Raw genomic sequence first — 20,841 nt, 5'->3', positions numbered from 1 at the left:
AGAAGCTGGAAAAATACACGGAGTGCCACTTTTTTTTTTTTCTTTTAGGATTTTTTATTTATTGATTTGACAGAGAGAGACATAGCGAGAGAGGGAACACAAGCAGGGGGAGTGGGAGAGGGAGAAGCAGGCTCTCGGCCTAGCAGGGAGCCCGATGTGGGGCTCGATCCCAGGACCCTGGGATCATGACCTGAGCGGAAGGCCAGACGCTTAACGACTGAGCCACCCAGGCGCCCCCACGGAGTGCCACTTTAATCGCGCTTCCCGGCAGAGCGCTGCCGAGCTGTCGGGACGCAGGATGGAGAAAGAGGCAGGTTTGAGTTGGGACCCCGGCTTGGCCAGAAAAACGGGGATCGGCCGGGCGCCCGCGGAGACTTTAGCCTCCCGGAGGGGGCTGCAGCCGCCTTGCGTGGCCAGGGCTTGTGGGAGCCGCATCTGCTGCCCGGAAAGCTGCCTCTACCTGCCTCCTGTCTCCCTCTCTCTGGAGGACGAGGGAGGAAAGCCCGGCATCGCTTTACTTCCCTTCTCTGGCACGGGCCCACAGAGACGGGGCCGAAGAGAGGTGACGGAAGGGGACAAGACCTTGAAAAGGGCAGTTCTTTTCTTTTCTTTTTTTTCTTTCTTTTTTTTTTTTTTTGACAGAAACAGCGAGAGAGGGAACACAAGCAGGGGGAGTGGGAGAGGGAGAAGCAGGCTTCCCGCGGAGCAGGGAGTCCGATGCGGGGCTGGATCCCAGGACCCAGACGCTTAAGGACTGAGCCACCCAGGCGCCCGAAAAGGGCAGTTCTAAAAAACAACTTGATGAGGGGTCCAAGCAGATTGTGCTAAATGCTGCTGGCGCTGCTGTGGGCCAGGATGCCCAGGCTCCTCAATCAGGGGATTTAATCAGCGCTCCAATCAGCAGCATCGCTGGGCCCTGGCACGTGGCACGGAGCCAATGCCTCCCAGCCGTGGGGGGAGGAGCCCTGAGCCAGACACGGTGGGGGCGGGGGGCGGGGCGCCGCGCTCCTCCACCTCCACGCCAGACTCCCGTGAATGAAGGGCACAGGAAAAATTATAACTATTACTACCACCATTTACTAAGTCCCTCTGAGCACCTGTACTGAGTAGGTAGTGTTAGGCCTCCGCAGTACCCCAATCCTACTACAATTCTGCAAGGTAGATATACTGCTACCCCCATTCTATGGAGAAGAAGAACACTTGGCCAGAGAGCTTGCCCAAGGTCATGCAGCTGGTGTAAGTGGCAAAGTCAGGGTTCAAAACCTGGTTTGCCTGACTCTTTGCACTGCGCCACCAGCTGAAGAGTTTCGGGGACCTCTTTCGGGGACATGGGCATTTCCCAGACACTGTGTTTGGAGATGACACGGGCCTTTCCGACACATCCATCCACTTTTCCAGCCAGCTTCATCTCTGGGTTGGCTGGTGGCTCCGAGAAGCAGCCAAAGGCCCCAGCATTTATTTGAGTGGCTGGCCTCTGCTGTGATTATAGTCCATTCTCAGTTATCCCGCATGCAGTTATCTGCTTTGGGGATTATCCAAGTGACCAGCTGCTGAGACCTGCCAGGCTCCAAGCTGGCAAAGGTGGGATTCACGGAGTAATAAAAATTTAGAGCTCATTTAGTCCCAGGTGCCTTGGCCCCAGTCTCCTACTTTCTACATAAGGAAGTTGAGACCCAGAGGGATGACTACCCCTCAGTTGGTAGTAACTAGAGCCGGAACTAGAACCTGGGTATCATAATTTCCTGGATGGTACCCTTCATTACCATCGAGTTTTCCTTCCGGGTTTAGGCAGGAGAGGATGGCCACAGATGTGGGGAAAGGAGAAGTTTGGGGGAGGGTGGGGGGTTGTCTGGGGGAGGGAAAGAGATCATCCAAGAATATATAGCTGACTCCATAGTAGAACACGTATAGGGGCGCCTGGGTGGCTGAGTCGTTAAGCGTCTGCCTCTGCTCAGGTCATGGTCCCGGGGTCCTGGGATCGAGCCCCGCATTGGGCTCCCTGCTCCACGGGAAGCCTGCTTCTCCCTCTCCCACTCCCCCTGCTTGTGTTCCCTCTCTCGCTGTGTCTCTCTCTGTCAAATAACTAAATAAAATCTTTGAAAAAAAAAATAATAAAACACCTGTAATTTGTGAATTATCTGCATTTCAGAATTTACCATGCTTTTTCCATGCTGAACCTCCTACTCTGTCAACTGGTCTCAACAGACACATTATGTGGCTAAAAACTAAGAATAAATCAGAGTCTATAAGCATTTCATACAGTCTCTCAATGCTACTTTTGCCACTGATAAGAACCTAATTCTTCACATTAACAAGAACCTGATTCTATGCCTAGGCAATATCCACTATGAACTGTTTTTTATTAGTAGAAGTGAGGCACACCAAAGAAAACAAATTCTAAAGACTGGTGGGGGCTGGGGAGGGGGAATTTCAGTCCACTATTGATTGGGTAAGTACAGCAATGTTGCGTTTGAATAAAGAATCTACCTTCTTAAATTTTCTGTCCCACGAAAGCCAGATGGGAAAACAACTACTTCGCAAAAGTTTCAACTGAACAACAGTTAAGTTGGAGTATTTGGGCAAAAATCAGTTACACCTCACAAAAAGTGCATTTGAGAGCCGAATCTTAGCCAGCGGAACCCCAGCTACCTTGCCCAGGATTCCAGCTCACTGGGACCATCTACGGGTATGGAACTGGAGGAAAGAAAGGTAGAATCAGGGCATTTGGACAAGTGGCAAGTTCTGAAGAGGAAAATATTGGCAGAATATTGTAGTTTCTTATTCTATGAATTATTCTTTCCATATTCCTTCTGGCAGCATTTGAAGGCGTCCTTGGGTTCTAACTAACATGAAGATGAGTATCGCTAGAAGGCAGAACTCAAAACAAAAATAACATTTACTGATATGCACGACTTATCTCAGTTAATCCTCATCACCACTGCACTTCCCCAAGTTTTATGGATGAAGATGATGAGGAAAGAGGTGAAATCACCCGGCCAAGGTCACAAAGCTAGTAGGCAGCAGAGCTGCTCTCTCTGGAGCCACGATCTTAACCTGTTCTACTCAGAGTAGGGGATACACTTGAGCCCCAGTCCCACGCTGGCGCCTCAGGCCATGCCCTCCCCCTAACTCCCCTCAAAAGAGGAGTTTTTATCTGATTGGCCAAAGCCCATGACCTTCACTGGGCCACATTTTACCGATGGGCAGGCTTTCTTTACTTAAAGGCACGAGCCATCTTCTTCCTCTCTATTCTCTGGGTCCCATGCACTGGATTAGAACATGAACTTGGGGTTCCTTTAAGGCCCTGACTACCTCTGTCTCTGTCACTGTCACTCTTTCTCTCAGAATATAGACCTGAGCAACCAAGTCCCATGATTTCAAAAAGGGATGAGAGCAGGCAGAAAGAAGTGGGGAAGGAGTAGAACCTTTGACAAGGGCTGTGGGTTGGGGCATCAGGGACCCGCACAACCATTAATAAAATATTACTTTGAATCTCATCCCTTGAAAACTCTGGAGGGAGGGGAGATGATGGGTAGACCAAGATCCGTACATCCTTCAGTCGGTAATATGACCCTAAAAGTAAGCGACTCACTCGGGTCTACAGTACCAGACTGCCTCATTGACACTGGACACCTACTGCAACCAAGGGGCGCTTACCCATGCCACCAAGTCACGCTACTCAGTGGCAAAGGGGACACTGTCCATATGCTCTCCCTTTTCCACCAGCAGAAGGTAGATTGCAGACTGGGCATCGAGTAGGTGATAAAATGGGTTTTTAAATTGCTTTTTAAACATATTGCGTTTCGACGCCTTTAGGCAAGGCATGTTCTCCTATTCCCCATAGTCCTCACTAGCCCCTACCATTTTCTCCCCCAGCCAACTTCCCTCATTTGATTATTTCCCTGGCCCTAAGGGCATCTGACTTTGTAACCCCCGTAAGAGCTGTAACAAACAGTAAGGAGGGGATTTAGCATCAGAAAAGCCAGTTCAAACCCAGGCCTTTCTTCTTAGGCACACAGATGCTGGGGATGTCACCAGACCCCAGAGGCCTTGACTTCTGTCATTCTGGAGAGCTACTGAGTGTGGAAGTGCTTTGTCAACCACAGAGCACCATGTCAATGCCAGGGATTATGATTATGACGCAGGAACCAAAGATTGGAGCTCGGCCACCTGCCCTCGGCTTTGTTGCCTCTTAAGGCTCAAGTTAAATTAATCCAACAGAATTCAGGACACATGAGGCACAGGGAGGAAGGGCGGGAAATGTACTCACATTGATGTTACTAGGAAAAAATAATTAGCAAGGAGAATGCTGTGCTTAAATTCTCTGGAAACAAACAAGGAGATGGGGTCAAATACTCAGCTCACATAATAGGTCTCCACCAGCCACAAAAGCACTCGCGGGGAGCTGGGTGGGAGGCAATGTGCAAAGTGTCTGAGCACAAAAAGAACCACCCACCCCCTCCGGGAAGTCTAAAGAAGGAAAGAATTACTATATGGAAAATCATTGCTTTACAGAAGGGGGAGAAAAAGGCTCCAATTGCAAAATCAAGAGAGCCCTGATTAAGAGAAAATAAAGACTGAAGAGAAGATGGCTAAGAATAACCTCTCAACACCCAGAGGCCTGTGGGATCCAGATGGACACTCTTTCCAGCTGCATCCTCCTTGCTGGCCCCAGCGCCTCATCAGACTCCTGCTGAGCAGATTCCATTTTCCATTGAAAAATTCTTAGCTTTCACCCTTCCTCCACTGTTAGCTCAGCCTCAGCCTGCAGGCGTTACCATTCCAGTGGCAGAGCTTGCTAAGCGCCCCTCCTTCTAAAATCCTGCCAGGTGAGTGAGGAAATGCAGAGTGTAGCTCAGAAAGCCAAGAGGAGGCTCCTGTTCTCTGTTCTCTGCCCAGCTTCCTCCATTCATTCATTCATTCAACAATAAATAACTACCGAGCATCTACCTTATGCCAGGACCTGTTCTTAAGGGCTAGGAATAGGTACTTATAACTCATGGAACTTAAGTTCCAGTGGGAGAAATAATAAACAAACAAAATATCACCATATCATTCATTCATTCATTCATTCATTCATTCTCAGAGCATTCCACTCGTTAGCCTCAGTTTTCTCATCCATAAAAGGGAATGATAATCCTGGAGAAGATGTGTAAAGTAGGGGTCAAGTACATACCCATTCAGAAATCTGACAATGCCAACGTTGATGAAAATGTAAGGGAGGTTCCTTTGCCTTACTGGTGGGAGTGTCTCCACCAGTCTCCACCATTGGAGATCAACCATCAACATCTAAGATGTGCATACCCTTTGCAACCTAGCAATTCTACTCATAATTGTGCTTCCTCTGTACTATACAAGAAGATGGACATGAGAATGCTCATCAAAGCATTGTTTGTGGAAGCAACCACCTAATGATCATTGATGAATAAACACATGGTGGCATATTTATACAATGAAATAGTATGCAGCAGTGCAAATGAATGACGTAGATCTACTTGTATAACATGGATAAATATCAAGATCATAACAGTAATTTGAAAGAGCAAACTGCAGTTTACCTACAGGACAATAATTTATATATACTATATATATATAGATATAGTATATATCTATAATATATAAAAAATATATATAATTTTATAATTAACTCCACACTAATATTTTATAGTTAAATACATTTAGTAAAAGTATACGAGCATGGGTGAGAAAAATACGCACCAACTACAGAATAAAGACTACCTCTAAGAAAGAGGGGAATGACAGTTAGATGGACAGCAGACTTCTCAAAGCCATCCTAGAGGTCAGTAGACAGTTACTTATAAGATCAAAGTGCTTAGTGAAAAAAACTGCCAACCTGGAATTTTATGTTGACCTTAACTGTCATTCAACAGTGTGAGTTAAACAAATATTTACTGAGCACATATTATTACAAGCAATATCCCAAGTCCCAGGGACACAGAGTTATATAAGACCACATTCCTAGCCTCAAAGAGCATAAAGTCCAGTGTTCCTTTCCCCAGCAACTACCAAATCCATCAAGGGATCATCCAAGAGTTGCCCAAAGTAATCTGGTTTCCCAACCAACACAACGTTTTCCCTGGAGTTCCTTTCTACAGCAACAGAAAAATCAATGAGACTATTTAGCCCAAGCAGTCAAAACCAGCCTAAGGCAAAGGCCTTGATTTAACCAATTACAGCGACACAAGAATTCTTTAATGATATACTTAAAAAGGCCAAAAGAATGAATAGTTGGGTTGAGGACATGCACAGTTAACACCTTTCATATGTGGGTGTAAGTATTCCCATTTTCCTGCTTTGTTTTTCTAATTGCACGTTTTCCTGATTCCCTATGTGTCTTTAACAATTGGATGGTTTCTCCAACACTTAAAAGGCAGTGAGACATTTTGGCTTTGGTAGAAAGCATTTAGCTTAGCCCTGCAATGAATATCATCCAGATTTTTCTTTAATGAATCAAGCCCTTAATTGATGAAAATTTATAAGTCTAAGTTACTGTTATTTTTAAAAGATTCCTTCACAAGCAATTTAAAAATCTGACAAAAATCTTTGACTAACAAACATATGCTTTGTTCTCTACATAAGCAAGTTGTATTATTTTGAACCCAGCACGTGCCTTTCCCGGAAGTGTGAAGCTAATAACAGCACAATGAACAGTGACCGGCACGTCTGCCAGGCACGGACACGCATTATCTGACTTAGTCTTCGCCACAACTCTATAAAGTACATACTGCTATTATTCCCATTTTACAGTTTGGGCAACTGAGATTAGGGAAAAGGTTTTATAGCTTGGAACTGGCAGATTCAATCTGTCTGAATCTCATCCACCACTCTGGCCTATGTGAGGAGATTCTCCGCAGCTCCTAAGGACAGACCCTGGCGCTGCTCCCACCCCCTGGGGTGGCAGGAAGTGGGTGAACAGAATTGGATAATGTCACCTTGGCAGATACAGAAGTGTCACCCTCACGAGAGTGGGAGTTGTTCAAAGGCAGGAGAATATCATGTCCACCTGTTTATCCCAGCTGCTAACAGTAAACCTGGCACACAGTAAGGCCCCAGTATGTGTCTGCTGAATAGCAAAACAGATGAACACCAGGCCCCACCACCTTATCTGGTCTGTTATTTCAAACTCCCTAATTATGACATCTCACGGTGACCCTTCTGCCGACCAGCCTCCATCAACAGGCTTGAATGCAGTGAGCCGCCCTCCGAGGCAACCAGGTGCCGGGCCCTCACTATGTGCAAGGACATATGGGAGACGCTGTGCAGGGTACACAGACAAGCATGCAGGGCCACACAGTCAAGGAGGTCAGGACCCAGAGGGAGGGGAGCCAGGGAGCATGATCTGATGCAGACGGTGGTGAGAGGCTATGAGGGATGTGCACACAAGGACCCAGACGGGGACCACACTGTCTCTGGTGCAGGAGAATCTTCCCTACCGCTCCCAGCTTGCCTGCCTGGGCTCACGCAGCACAAGAGCCTAATTTAGTCTCCTCTCCCTTGGGAAAAACAGCCTTGGGAAGCACCTCTGCCCTGGACTCCTCGCAATGGAGAGGGAATGACCTTGCTATTGGTAAGATCAGGGAAGAAACTGAGCATGTGACATCAGGCCTCCTCATTGCTTGCTCACTGGGGCCAGGCCACCTGCTGTGCGTCCCACTTTCTCCCCCTGCGTCCTGCAAAGGGCACCCAGGCTGTGGTAGGGAAGGCCGTAGCTGTGCTCTACGTGAACGGTGCGGCAGTCACTGGGATGGCCTTCCAGCAGTTCTTTCTTCCCTCTTCCCACTAGCACAGGATCCCCTGCACCCGAGAATGAAGAGCTCTAAGCTGGGCAAGGTAAGCTCACCTCTTTTGCAGAGGATTGGGCATGGGATCCTCTCCTGGCCAATGCGATGTAAAAGGATGTCTGTTTGAAAGCTCCTCAGAAAGGATTTCCTCACTAATAAAAAGAAAGTCTTCCTCGCCATCTTGCACTTCCTTCCCCCTGGAATGCAGATATGAGAATAGCTCCAACCTGGAGCTGGAGTTACCCATCTTGAGACGGTAACGCATGGATGCCGGGAACAAGGTAACACGTGGATGATGAAAAGCAAGAGCTGGGTCTTAAATGATACCACTGAGCTGCAACCTGGAGTCACCCTCCTCCAGGTTTTTCATCAGGTAATAAGCCACCAGTACTTAAATTTTCTGTTAATTACAGCCCAAACTAACTCATAGACATATGAGTTTAATTCTGTAAGGAGAGTCATAGAAAAACTAAATTTGGCTGACTACATCATATTCTCCAATCCAGCAAAATCGGCTATAAAGCTGATAGTTTGATCCCCATCTGTCTGTCTCCTGAATCAATATCTCAATGGATTTAGAACTTTGAGAACAGGTTGAGGTTTATCACTCCCTCAAACCTGAACTTACACCAAAGTGGAGATCCTCTCTGATGTATTTACCACTACACAGCTGGTCTCTAGCCTGGTGCTTGGCTTCTGGTTGGCATTTAATAATCATATTGGATGTTTGAATAAAGAATGAGATCATGTCCAGCTAGAGTGACTGAGAAAGACTTGATTAATCTTAAGTAGTGATACTTAAGATGAGCCTTTAAATGAAATAATACCCAACACATTGAGAATATCAACTAACATTTACTGAGACCTTTCCATATGCCAGGCACTGTGAATGTGGTATTATCTCTTTTAATCCTCCCAACTACCCTATGAGGTAGATACAATCCTAATGACCATTTTGCAGATGAAGAAACTGAAACATAGAAAGTTTAATTAACTTGCCCAAGGATCCACAGCTAGAAACTGGTAAAATTAAGATTTGAACCCCAACTTCTGATTTTAGAGAACACGGACTTAAGCCAATAAGTTATTGGGAACCACCGGGACAATTTAACTCAACAAACAGATTTGAAATATCTATTACATGCCGGTCTCTAGGAACAGAGGCTGTGTAAGAGACAGTCCCTATACATGGCTGGGGGAAAAAAAACTGAGGAGGGGCACCTGGGTGGCTCAGTCGCTTAAGCGTCTGCCTTCGGCTCAGGTCATGATCCCGGGGTCCTGGGGTTGAGCCCCATGTCGGGCTCCCTGCTCAGTAGGGAGTCTGCTTCTCCCTCTGCCCCTCCCCCCCCTCTTGTGCTCTCTCTCTCTCTTTCAAATGAATAAACAAAATCTTTTTTAAAAAACCTGAGGAGTTAATAGTATTAATAGCTGCCCTTTATTGACGCAAATATTTTGCTAAGTGATTTGCACATATCATCTCACTTACTTTTCCCAACATCCCTATCCCCATTTTACAAATCAGGAAACTGAGGCCTAGAGAGATTAAGTAACTTGCCCAGGATCACACAGCCCAGTAATGGAGCTATGATTTGTAGCAACTTGACATCAGAGCCAGAGCTCTCCTATCCAAAACTGTCCTTGAGAAGGGACATGACAGACACTGTCACAGAGCACGTGTGCAGAATCCTGGGGCAGCAAGATGGAGGTGATAAACTATCCAGTGGGTCAGAGAACACCTCACAGAGAAAACTTCGAGTCTGAGTTCTACAGTATGCGGGGGAAGTTGGCAGGGTGGTGTATGTATGTGTTCACATGCATGCTCTGCGCATGTGCACACTCCACTAAGTGAATGGGGGACAGAAGCAGGAAGCATTCCAGATTAAAAAAAAATATATAGCAGATGCACAGGCTCAGAAGTATGGGCATTTGGGGGACCACAAGTAATTTGGGGTGGCTGGAGAACGTGGACAGTGTGGGAGGGATGAGAGATAGGGCCAGAAAGGGGTCAGGGGGCCCTCTGCAAATTCTGAGCTATGGAGGGACAAGCCCAGCGCTCTGTTTAGTGCAACCTGAGGAGCCAAACTTTCAGCAGGAGCTCAGGTCATGAGAGGCAGAGAGAAAGCTCTCAAAGTACAGGAACGGACAAGGAGTGGCCAGCCCTGTCAGCTTCAAAGGCCAATGGGTACGAAAGCCACAGCATGTAGGCGCACATCCACCCTTTCCCATACAAGGGGCAAGGGGCCCCCACCATTTTTGTGAGGGAGCAGCTCCATAAAATGGAGCTAAGAGATTCACGAGTCCCATTGACTGTGCTCAAGGGGAAGGAGGGTGGCCTGGGATCCACTGGGACCACCCACAACACCCAGGAGGGACAGGTCAACACACAGCACCACCCACTGGGACAGGGAAGGGCTTCCTGCCCAAACACCCACCTTCTCCTCCCCACTCCCTTCTTCACTCCTCCCCACTTCTTTGTCCTTGGTCTATGTGATTTTTCTGAGGATCCAATAAACAGCAAATATAGTACGTACTCAGCCAGATTCTCATCTATACCCAATGCGAACATCACGGTTGGATGGGCAACAGATGTTTCCACCCATTAAAATTTATATGAAAACTATAAACGTTCCTCTGACAAGCAAAATAAGTAGAAGCCTCCAAGACACTGTGAAGCCTTCCCCCTGGGGAATTCAGCAGGAGTGATGCACGACTTGGTGGCAACTGGGCTTGCAATTTTTCTTTCAAAATTAAAGCACAGTCTGGGGTTGAGAAAAGCAAGCTCCTTGCAAATGACACATAGACCTAATATTCTTATCAATGTTTCCATACTAGGGAATTCACACTTTGAGGGTTAAGAAATTGCATAGCAAAGATACCATCATCATAATTAATACCTTAAAGAATTTTATTAGGCATTAATTCATTTGTATGCTCAGGTTATATAATTTAGTGAGTGGCTTGGTTTCAGATTTTATATTCTGTTTTTTGTATCTTCAAATTGCCACTGGTAAAAATGATTTATTTAGTCTTTCACTCAATAAATTTTGATGAAAGGCCTATTAGGTATTGGGCCAAGTGCTAGGCTCCAGGGTACACAAATGAAAGCAACACAATCCTTGTCCTCGATAAAGTCACAATCATTGAGCCCACATTTAATACTGAAGCCGCTGTTCACCAAGAATCCCAAATCCTGCCCATCTGTTCTGACAGAAGGAAGGAAGACTTCAAATGGGGAATCCCTGAACCTGAGAAATTCAGCATGGGTCCCCCCATTCCTACTGCACTGAGATAGTCTCTGCTCTCCCCAAACAAACATATATAAAGTAAGGGGTAATGAGAAGAGAAAATTGCAGAAATATTCTCAAACAGAAATTGGTATTTGGCGTTTGAAGATCTAACTCCATTTAGTTCCACACCCCATTCTTACGTCAGATTCTCCAGGTATGCTTGTTAGTCCCCTCTAGATTGCAAGAATATGAGATACTTTGCTGGGAGCTTACAGGAAGAGACACAAGAACCCATCTTGACAGGTGCCCTGCTGGGCTTCAGAGAGAACACAAATTTCATACAGGTTACCACACCGGCTCTATGTTCTCATGGAGACTCTTCATTGACAGCACTGGACACTACGCCAAACCACCTTAATTAAAAAAAAAAAAAAAATGGTGGTATACATTGTAAAAATACAAGGATCTTGAGGCCCTAAGGAACTTCTTTGCGGGATCAGAACCAGGAAATGGAAAGCTAGCAGAAGCCAAGACTCCCGTACTGTCTCCCTCCCTCTCTCCACGTGGCCTCTCCATATCTACTTCTCACTACCCATCTGTTTCTCTCTTTTCTCTCCACATACCAGCTTCGTCTTCTCATGCCATAGCTCTATGTCCCCTTGCTCCAGCCACAGGCTGAGACAGACGGACGATCTCTGAGTCCCAATTCTGAAGTGCCAGGAAAGACCGTTTGATTGGTTCAGCTTGGACGAAACTACCACCCGTGGCCCAATCCAGTGAGGCCTGGAAGGCGGGGCTAAGGAGCACGAGCCTGACTGCCACAGGAGAGTGGTAAGAGTGTGAAAGAAGGTCATTCTCAAACGAAAGGGGCTGCTGCGAACTGCGCGACACTACAGAAAGTGTCTACTAATCCTCTACTAGTCCCTGGCTATCCTGTCATCTCTCCACAAGAGGCTTCCCTTGGGCCTTGTCCTGGGGCACTGGTTTATAGTGACCCAGGCTGATAATGTCTACATTCACTAAGTTTCTCCCCTCCCTTATTTTCTACCTCATGGCTTCTGCTCACCTCTAGCTAACTGTTCTGTGTCTTCTCCTGACTGCCTGTCTCCATGTCTCTTGGCTTCTGTCCCACTTTACCGCCATCATCTCTCTGAGTGAATGGGATTTCCTCTCCCCAAAAGTATATTGGATTGGATCTCAACTGACATGTAACTCTCTTTGGGTCAGTTGTCAACCCATCAGTCCATCAATCCCTGGTCCCATCAGAGTGGCCAGGGTAGTAGGGTTACAGGCTACAGAATAGAAACCAAAAATAAGGAACTGTCTGCTTCTGCTTTTCCCAGAAAAGAGCTCTGGGCCTGTCAGTTTTCCTCAAAAAATGTCATGAACTTCTAGCACTGAAATCATAAAAGACATATCCTGTCTCCGAATACTCTCTGGACATAAAATGAGCTCCTCTGGCATTTCTTAGATATTTAATAAAATCAACCTTCTATTCAGTGTACTATTGTATCCTCAACTGGTATTTTAATAAGCCTTCTTCTCCTCAGATACCTACTTCTGAGAACCTGAAAGTGTAATAGGGTAAGTAATTGATAGATTAGAGCAAAAAACTCTCACATTGCAAAATCATTTAAGACTGCTACATAGCTTCTCGGTGACTAAGGCCTCATGATCTTGGTGGTAAGATTGCAATTCTTCTTGTAAAATCCTCTGTAAACTGCTTATTTAAACAAGTACAGACAAGCAGTATTTCTCTCTCCTGCCCTGTACTGAGAAATATGAGCCAATTAATATTAAATGTTACAGTGCCTCAATTCTTGTCATAAATTAGGGGGAAATGTATCATGCAAACATGAAGTAAGAGGAAAGAATATATCACTGAGAACCAATTGGAAATTAAGAAAAAGACACCTCATATTGCATAAAAGATCCTAAATATTTTGATCTCCTAGATACAAGCTCAGCTTCCCATTCATTTATAACCTAAAGCATCCAGTCACTGATGAGCGCATCTCTATACCAAAGAAGGGATGCCCTACCAACAGGAAGTTCTCTTACCTACCACTAGAGACAAACTCACATGCCAGCCCAGATGGGGCTTCTTACTAGGGAAAACTCCCTTAGGGTATGGTGAGTTTTAGTGACTGACAACCACAGCAGAGCAATCTCTCCTCCATGTCGGGCAAACTTAAGATTTGTTTGGGGTGGGGGGAGCTCATTTGCATCCCTGAAATGTAAAGTACTATTTTAACTGGTAGTGGAGCACAAGAGCAAGATCCAGCTTCATACACTCTTTCCATAAGGAGGTCAGAATTACTCTCATGCTCAAGCCCCGAGGAAGGACTCTAGAATACTCAGGCTCAGAAGGCAAGAGAAGTGACCTATCCAAGAACTACAGCCCTGTTTCTTGCAATGAACCCAAATCCAGTTTAGATATTCCCTCCCTGACACAGTTCCCTCCCTCTCGGTTTAGTATAAAACAAATTTTGCCAAGGAGTCCAACGTAATTTCCCTTAAGACAGTGGATCCAAAATTGAATAAATCCTTATTAATAAAATCCAAATGTAGCACATGATATCCAGACAATCTGGACTAAAGGACAAAGAGACAACATATAATATGTGAATGTAAGAAACCCAATGAGTGGAATTACCACAAACCTAAATATAGATTTCCTAGGTAAATCTTTTAGAATGAAAAAAACCATTGGAAATACACTCATTAGACAGTGAGCCCCTCAATGGCAGTTATATATTATGATGTTACAAACCACCTCAAAACTTTAGTGGCTTAAAACAACTATAATTTATAGCTCACTATACTTTGGGTCTTCAGCTTGGGCTAGAATCAGATGGGTGATTCTTTTCTTGGCCTCATTTGGGCTTACTCATGTCACAACTATCAGCTGGCAATTCAGCCAGGACTAGATGATCCAAAATGGCCTCCCTCATATGACTGGAAGTTAGTGTTGGCTCTCAGCTGGGCTACTCTCTGTCTCCATGTGGTATCTCACTACCAAGGAGGCTGGCGTTGGCTTCTTCCCATAGCAGGAGCACAATTCCAAGAAAGCAAGACCAGAGGCTGCAAGACCTGGAATTCTCATAGCTGAGAACTCCCACAAATGTCTCTCTTGCCACATTCCACTGGAGAAAGTGAGGAACAAGATCAAGCCACATTCAAAATGGTGGAAAATAGACTTCACCTATTGAAGAAAGAAGAGGCAAAGTCACCTTGCTAAGGGAAAAGGACACAGAGATGGGAGGAATTTGTAGCTATTTATTACAGTTTGCACAAGAGGGACATATCTTATGTGCTCTAGCCTCCCCAGCACCTAGTATGAAGTTTGGCAGACACAGAAGATATTTCAAGTCTGCTGTTCAATGAATACACAAGTCTTTGGAAATACAGCCCATCAGTTGCCAGCTAGGTGAAAGACAAAGTTCAAAATGAAAACTGCCAGTACTTTTTAAAACTATGGTACTAACATCTTGATCAACTCTATTCTTAAGCCATTGTATTTCCCTTTTTTCTACTTCCATTGGCATGAAAACTTGTTTCCTGCAAATAACTAAGCTTGGATGAGGCTAATTTTGACATCTCCTTGAAAAAATGTGCTCGTTCTCCATACCAGTTTCTAGCACCATCAAAATAACACGAATCCTTCTAGATATGATTATATAAACTGCTTGTAAATATAACTGATGTTCTGTTTTACAACATCTGGAAGCACCGTATGACCACAATCCAGTACCAAAAGAATGCAGGCGTCAATCCATTACCAGAAGAATGCAGGCGTACTTGGAGCTCTTCACACTCGAAGTCTGTCTAGGAAAGGAACTCAGATCCTTCTACGTGCCCTTCCCTTTTCTTGAAAGGCAATCCGTGTTTACAGTTGAGTAGTTTTGTTTTAGAGAGAGAGATGGAGTGGGGGAGGGGCAGAGGGAGAGGAAGAGGGAGAATCCCAAGCTGGCTCCACGCCCAGCAGGGAGCCCTATACGGGGCTCAATCTCACAACCCTGAGATCATGACCTGAGTTGAAATCAAGAGTCGATGCTTAACTGAGTCACCCAGGCGCCCCTGCAGCTGAGTGGTTTTATCAGCCTGTTTCCCACCTCTAGCATCTTGGGGGTCCAACAGCCTTGTCTCATTTGCATTCTGTCCCTTTCAGTCCCAGCCGACAGTACCTCGACAGGCATGAAATTGCCAAGAACATTGGGAGTCTCCCGTATCTGTCGCTGGGATTCACTCTGTTAGGCAAGAGGCTCGTCCACAGATCTTTGCTAGATAATCCCATCTCTGTTTTTGCTTTCACTGAAATGGCTGAGGGACATTCCTCTTAAGCCTTTTGTGTGACTGAATACTCTGACTTTTTGATCTTTCTGAGGTATGAACAAAGGCTCATATAACCACACCCTCAGCTTGTTCTTAAGAGCACGCTTTCCAAACAATCAATCTCTCAATTTTAGCACTCATTTGCAATCTGGATAAGAAGAAAAGTTCCCTTTTATTTTTTATTTATTTATTTATTTATTTGCACATACGTGATTGAATTTATTATAAGAAAGGTAAGAGAAAATGGGATTGGAGAAAGAAAGGAGACAGCTGGATAGGGATTTTCATACTGGGCCTACTATCCACAGGCCTCAGCAGGCCTGCCATGGATCCAGCCGATTCTTTCGCATCAAGAAGTTGATCTTGCGAGCCATTTCCATGTTGTAGATCCGCCGACAGGTTTCGTAGCTTTCCTGTCGTCGTTGGCGACAAGGTTTTCATAGTACCGCCGTCGCTTAATGTCCTCGATGAGCCCATCCATGGTGAGGATTCTGTTTAGGGTCCTGTATGCACCTTCTATGTTCCCTGCCTGTACCATCACAGTCCTGGCAATGAACTTCAGATGTTTTGCCATGACCTTGGAATTTAAATCTTCACTCTGCTGGACCCAACTCCCTCAGGAACCAGCTGCCACAAAGCTCGAAAAGTTCCCTTTTAAAACATCAAGTCTTGGGGGCTTTTCTGTTTAACCATTATCTCTCTCTTCTTGCATTTTACTATCAGCAGCAAAAAGAAACTAGGCTGCACCTTCAACACTCCGCAGAAAAATCTCCTCAGCTAAATATCCAAGTTCATCATTTACAAGTTCTGCTTTCCACAGAAATGCAGGTCACGGTCCTGCTAACCTCCCTGCTACTAGATAACAGGGATCCGCTTTCCTCCAGTTTCCAACAACGTGTTCTTCAGCCTCCCTCTGAATCCTCACCAGAAGTGTCCTTTAAGTCCAGATTCCTATTAGCAGTCTGTTTACAACCATGCAGGTATTCTCTAAGATGATTCTCCTGAGCCCTCATCAGCAGAGACTTTAGCATCCGTATTCCTACCATCAGTATGTCTAAAGCAATCCCAGCCGCCTCAATATTCTTCCCGTCTCTGCCCTCTGCTCAATTCCAAAGCTATTTCCACATTTTTAGGTATTGGTTCTAGCAGCATCCCGCTCTCAGGTACCAAAATCTTTACTAGTGCCCTACTGCTGCTGAATATTAACACAAATTAAGTGGCTTAAGACAACACAAGTTTATTATCTTCAGGTTCTACGGGTCAGAAGTGGGGCACGGGTCTCAGGGGCTAAAGCTGAAATGCTGACAGGCCTCGTTCCTTCCTGGACGTTCGTGGGGAGAATCTGTTTTCTTGCCCTTTGCAGCTTCTGGAGGCCACCCGGTTCCTTGGCCTGTGGTTCCCTTCTTCTATTTTCAAAGCCGGCAACGGCAGCAGGTCGAGTCTTCCTCAGAACCGTCTCTCCGACGCTCTTTCACCACCATCCGCCACAAAAACGTCCCTCTCGTCAAAGCCACTGGTACTTGGCCTTTGCCACAGCAACCAAACTAGGCCCCTAACTGGTAACAATCTTCCTGCCCAGTTTCAAGGTTCTGAGTAGTTATTTCCTGCCCTTTTCCAAGTGTTGCCTGGAAGGCAGAACAAGGTAACAGTCCACGGAGAAGAAATAATAAACGATGCCCTGTGTAATCTAAATGTACCTCACTTTATGTAAGAGTTACCTGAAATCTTATTTATGGTTGTTATAAACTGAATCATGTTTTTGTTTTTTGTTTCTTTTAAAGATTTTATTTGTTTATTTGACAGAGAGAGACACAGCGAGAGAGGGAACACAAGCAGGGGGAGTGGGAGAGAGAGAAGCAGGCTTCCCGCCGAGCAGGGAGCCCGATGCGGGGCTCGATCCCAGGACCCCGGGATCATGACCTGAGCGGAAGGCAGACGCTTAACGACTGAGCCACCAGGCGTCCCTGAATCATGTTTTAAATACACTAAGAGAACTTACTATAGAGAATCATTTATAAAGGGAAACGTTCTGTTAAGAGACTAAGCATTACCTAATACCTTGGGAAGCCAGATTTTTACATATTTTGTTTGGTTAAACTGATGAAGGCTAGCTGAAAACAAAGCATCAGCTGACACCCTGCAACCTCCATCCCACCCCCCACCCGCCACCCCTGGGTGGGACATGTGTGACATTCTTCCAGGAATCTCCCAACTAAATGTTCATGCCTTGCTAGAGGGGAAAACAACCTTAACTTGACAATGGCAAGACCCCTGGTATCTTGTAGTATCTTGTAGGTCGGTCCTCTTCAGCATATGAAAGTTCTTTTGAAACCTCCCTTTTCCTTACTTCCCTAACCACTGCTCCTGAAGACCGTGGGGCAGCAGCTCTTTCTGCCCATGGGTCCTGTCCCACCCTGTGCTTTAATAAACCTCCATTTTGCACCAAAGACATCTCAAGAATTCCTTCTTGGTCGTCGGCTCCGGACCTCACCCCACCGAACCTCACCTATATTCCAAAACCACATCAAAAGTAGCACATACCATACCTACTTATAAGATACAAACATGTTGGGGGCGCCTGGGTGGTTCAGTTGGTTAACGTCTGTCTGCCTCTTGACTTTGGCTCAGGTCCGATCTCAGAGTCGTGAGGTTGGGCTCTGCCCTGGGCATGGAGCCTGCTTAAGATTCTCTTTCCCTCTCCCTCTGCCCCTCCCCCCTGCACCCACACTCTCTCTTTTAAAAAAAAAATTATAAACATGTTACAGAGCTACTCTTTCTTTTTGGATGCCTATTAGGACACAGAGAAGATGCTTAGTGAATATTCACTGAACAAATAAATGCACCTTAAAGCCAACACTCCCTATAGCACAGAGCATATCTTATCACTAAAATGTAGTTCCTGTCCCAGGATCAGTTTTTCTAGAGGCCACAGGCTTAAGGCCATTTTAAGTTTTGCTTCAACAGTGCTGACCCTTCTGAATCATAGCTTTCATTTATATGATTGTGTACAAAGTATTTTTTTAATATTGTCTTTATGACAGCCAGCTGAAGAAAGCAAAGCAGTGTTCCTAGCCCCATTTTTCAGATGCTGAAACTAAGGCTCAAAGACCTCCCGGAGGTCACACACTAGTAAGTGACAAGGCTGGGACTAAAATTTCAGGCCTCCTCACTTCTATATTAATATATATATAAAGTTACTATTAAGTTATTACTAGGTTATTATATTATTATTATTCTAAGTCCCCTCCCTTTCCTAAAGCTAAAATGTCACTCAGCTGGCAGGTTACCAGAACAGAGGGAACCTCAGCCTTTGAGAATTTAACAGATTCTTATTTGTTTCTTTGGGTAGATGAGGGAAGGAAGTTTTCCTTAAAATTTAGCATCCAAGCAAACATAAGTCAAGGGAGAAGATGAACGTGGAGAGGTCTGTCAGCCGTGAGCTCAGCCCAGTTGGCAGGGACAGCTAGGATACCATGGCCCCTTGTGCCTGGATCAACAGAATGTCAGCTGATAAAATCTGAACATAGCATTACATAAATAGTAAATCTTCTTTCCATTTTGAGCAAAGAAAAGGCTAGGGGCTTGCCATCTAATGTTCAACAAATGTGGGTTATTTGCCAAGAACAAGGAAGCCCTTAAAATCAACCATCCATGGAAATAGTCAAAAAAATCAAGAGATTAATCTATCCACCAAAACATCTGATACAAGATGGCAGACTGAATGCCTTTACCACCCCTCTTCCTAAAATCACATTGACATGACAGTGAAGAAGAAGAAAAGGGAATATAGCACATAAAGGAAGCCTGTAGAAGGTCAGAAATTTGATAGATTTCTGAGCATAAAGAGCGCAGATGAGATTGTACTAGCTAATAAAAGAGAGGAAGCAGCAACAGGCCAGAATGCAAAGCAAAGAAAGCTGTAGCTAAGGTTGGAGCCATTCTGGGGGGGAGCCTCTGAGTTCAAGATCAGCAGGAATAGAGAATGGGAGTGGGGACTAGAACAGAAATCAGAATGATGAACTGAAGGCCTGTCCCTGGAATGACTGAGAGTAAGGTGCATTCCCACCTTTACATTTGGAGAACAATGGTCAGCTGAGAAATTACTTTTTGGGGAAAAAAACAAAAAAACAAAAAACAAGACACAATAAAGAGTGTGAATGATTTTTTAGGGAGGAACAAGCTTACTGGTTCTTTGTGGATGGTTCATGGGCTAGAACCTGCAATGGGCACGAATCATTTGCCTGTCCTGCACTTATTCCTCTTTCTTTTAGAACCCAGATTTTGCTTTGGGGAACCACTCATCTTGCACTGCTGATAGCCAGTTGGCTTCTAAACCCTGGTTTTTGCCTAGAGGTAAATCCCTGGAAATGTTCTGGTTCCTGTGGGTCCCTGCTCCTGTCCTGCCCTGATCCTGGTTCTTTCCAGTTACCCTAGACTTTATACGCTACCCCATATCTTTCCTGTAGGTTTCCCTTGCATCCAAAGAACCATGACTAATATATAAACCCAGAATCAAGCCCTTCTCAATTAGCATTTGCCTCCTCACCCACCCACCCTATAAGCAAGGCTGCCAGTCCACACACACTAGTTCCAGACTGACCATGAGACCTTCCAGTTAAGGGAGTGGCAGACCTACACAATAGAGAAAAACCAACAGCACAAAATAGAAGGACACACCTACATGATCCAGTATCTGACCCCAAAAGAAACAGCTAATTAAGTGACAAGAAGACAACCTAAAACTAATTTTCATCCGTATACCCAGAGAGATTTAAGACAACTATGCCTAGAAAACCTAGAGTAGGGGCGCCTGAGTGGCTCAGTTGGTTAAGCTGTCCAACTCTTGGTTTCCGATCAGGTTGTGATCCCAGGGTCGTGATCTCAGGGTCATGAGACTGAGCCCCATGAGGGCTCCGCACTCAGCACAGAGTGTCCTTGAGATTCTTTCTCTCCCTCTCCCTTGCCCCCCCCCCACTTTCGCAAATAAAGCTCTCTCTCTCTCAAATAAATCTTTAAAAAAAAAAAAAAACTTAGAGCAGACTTCTGTAATAAAGGAACAATAAAAAAATAACTAAATATTTTTAAGTTACTAGAAAGGCTACCAGAAAAAGTCACAGCGATCTGGAATATAGAGCAAAAGTCAAAGAAATGGAAAATACAAGCAGAATGTTAAGCATCATATAGAGGACTTGTGCAGAGTTTCAGAAAGAGAACATAGTGTAAATACAGGAGAGGAAAATAGAAAATAAATAACAGAAGAAAATTCCTCAGAGCTGAAGAAAGATATACGGCTTCAGATTACAATGGCTCAGCAAGTACAGAAGAGAGAAATAAAAAAGGCCCACACAAGGGTACATCACTGTGAAATTTCTGAACACTGAGGACAAAGAGAAGATCCTTTTGTCCTGAGACAAAAACAAATGAAGGCTAACTATAAAAGAATGAGAACCAGACCAGTGTCATATGCATCAGCAACA

General features: G+C 45.1%; 1 pseudogene; it reads right to left on the bottom strand.

Annotated features, from left to right (window-relative positions):
• Positions 1–15,569: 15,569 nt before the first annotated feature.
• Positions 15,570–15,998, bottom strand: LOC118518608 (small ribosomal subunit protein bS21m pseudogene; annotated as a pseudogene).
• Between the last annotated feature and the right edge of the window lie 4,843 nt (positions 15,999–20,841).

This window comes from Halichoerus grypus, chromosome 5, assembly GCF_964656455.1.
Source record: "Halichoerus grypus chromosome 5, mHalGry1.hap1.1, whole genome shotgun sequence".
NCBI classification, from domain to species: Eukaryota; Metazoa; Chordata; class Mammalia; order Carnivora; family Phocidae; genus Halichoerus; species Halichoerus grypus.
The sequence above is the reverse complement of the archived record's forward strand: the minus strand, read 5'-3'. Positions and strand labels throughout refer to the sequence as shown.